Source organism: Microtus ochrogaster, chromosome 5, assembly GCF_000317375.1.
Source record: "Microtus ochrogaster isolate Prairie Vole_2 chromosome 5, MicOch1.0, whole genome shotgun sequence".
Classification (NCBI taxonomy): Eukaryota; Metazoa; Chordata; class Mammalia; order Rodentia; family Cricetidae; genus Microtus; species Microtus ochrogaster.
In genome coordinates, this window is record NC_022012.1 from 92,534,932 (window position 1) to 92,537,010 (window position 2,079).

Genomic DNA, 2,079 nt, shown 5'->3' on the forward strand with positions numbered 1-2,079 from the left:
CGCAGGTGGCGGCGGCCGCAGAGGCTTAGGCTGGCGCTGGCTGGCTGGCTGCCTGGAGCGGGCGACTCCCTCGCCGCCGCGCGCCCTCGTCCTGTCCGCGCTGCCCGGCTTCCACTGTCGCTGCGGCCCCAGCTCGGGAGCACCAGGGATCTGCAGCCTCGCTGTCGCGCCTTAGGGGCTGCGGCAGGTGACCCGGGGCCACCCGAGGCGCGGTGGCCCTGAGCCTGGCCGCCATCCATGAGCCTCGCCGCGGACCTGATTCAGGCCGGCCACCCCGGGTGAGTCCTCCAGCCCTCCCCTCAGCTCCCGCAGCTCGATGCCATGCTCCCCTGCCACGTTGCGGCAACTTTTGGGGTGGGTGTCTGAAGATGTCGCGCTCTCGGTCCCCCGCACCTGGTGCGCGTCCCAGACCCGGGATGCGGGGCATGACAGCTTGCCTCTGCTAAGGGGCTGGTGGGGATTTGAACTTGGCCAGGACGGAGTCATGTCCGCCCCTTTCCGTGGCTGCCGGGGCGGGAGCTGGCCCCTGCGATTCTGCGCTGGCCACGTAGCGCTCGGGCTGCGGTGCACAGCGCACCTTGCTAAGGGACTAGCGCTCTGGCGGGCGCCTCAAACCACCCGGTGCGCACCCGGCAGCTGGCCAACACAGGCCATGTGACTCTTTTTAGACCCCCTAATGTTAGCAAAATGGGGCTAATTAGGGACTCTCCGAAGGTCACAGCCGGCGTGCAGCGTTAACCCCCAAGGCAGACTGCTTCTGGGCTCAGCCCCCAGGCTGCCAGTTGAGGAGAGGTGCGCTGGTGAAGGTACTGGGCGCGGTGTCGCTTTTCATCATGGTCTCTTTCTATCACCCGCCCCCCCCCCATCTCCAAAGACACCAGACTTGGAGAGATCACGAGTTCACCCACAGGGTCTCGACAGAGGTTTGGGGGGTAACCTCTGCTTATCTTCCGTGTGAGCGTTTGTGTGGTGGGAACCCTCGCAAGTGCGGCATCTGAGACACCATCCTCTTCTGGTCACTTAATTGACTGATGTTTCCGCAGAATGCGGAGTAGGGGACTCTGCTGAGAGCCGGCGCTTATTCATAGGCTGTGTTTGGCTTCCGGTCTCCCAAAGAAACCCTGTCCGCAGGACCTGTATCCCAGCCACCCTTTCGAGACACACACCAGAAAAGGCCAGAGAAGGGAAGCAGGCATGCCAAAAGGCAGCTTTCTCTAAAGATCTCCCATCTGCTCCTAGAAGATTCCTTGAAATGGACTCCATTTCTGTCGGCCCCACCCCCAACCTTCTAATATACATTTTGTTTATTTTCTCGAGACTTTCCCAGGGAGAGATGGACACCTGCCCTCGGTGTTGTCACTGTGATCCAGATCTTGGAGAGGCTGCTCTCTCATTTTGGGCTGGGGAGAGAGTTGTTCCCCTGTCCTGCCGTTACCCTGTTCCCACACGACCTCCAGCTACAACCGTTACACTCAGCGATGTCACGGCTGCTATCGTCCTGCCATGATTGACAGGTGTCTTACAGACCTGTGATGACTGGCAGGCATCTTTTGAGCCTCCTAGTCTTTATCTATAAGATGGAACCACCCTGATTCAGTCTTGCTCAAGCTCTTGGGGTTCCCAGGGAACCATGTAAAAAATGCACCGGGGTTGAGACACCAGGTGGAAGGGAGATGTTGCCAGGGATCTCGGGAGGGGTGTGGAAAACGAGGTGACTCCAAAGATTTGACAGCGACATCAGGACCCTGTCTGCAGATCAGAATATCTTTTTCTAGAGACATTTAGTTTTGGTAGAGCTTCAAAAACTGCTTTCTATCTTCATGTGGGTGTCCATGGCCTAGATGTGGTCAGCTGTGTCTTCTGAATTATTCCCCCACCTATAGGAGGAGCCTCTGTGTCTCTGGAGCTGGGGACTCTAGGGGTATAAGAAGCTCTCTCTCTCTCTCTCTCTCTCTCTCTCTCTCTCTCTCTCTCTCTCTCTCTCTCTCTGTGTGTGTGTGTGTGTGTATGAATTTGCCTATTCACATGTGTGATTAGTCAAGCATGTCTCTGTGGAGATGGTGTGTGTGACAGGATCCT

The 2,079-nt window shown here is 57.9% G+C and overlaps 1 protein-coding gene across 2 annotated transcripts in view; it reads left to right on the forward strand.

Annotated features, from left to right (window-relative positions):
• The first annotated feature begins 7 nt into the window (after positions 1–7).
• Myrip (myosin VIIA and Rab interacting protein) overlaps positions 8–2,079 on the forward strand; it is a 183,656-nt gene continuing 181,584 nt past the window's right edge. For both annotated transcript variants that reach the window (XM_005348115.3, XM_013346623.2), the window contains exon 1: positions 8–278. The gene's annotated coding sequence lies outside the window, so the exon portion shown is untranslated. The remainder of the gene's footprint in view (positions 279–2,079) is intronic.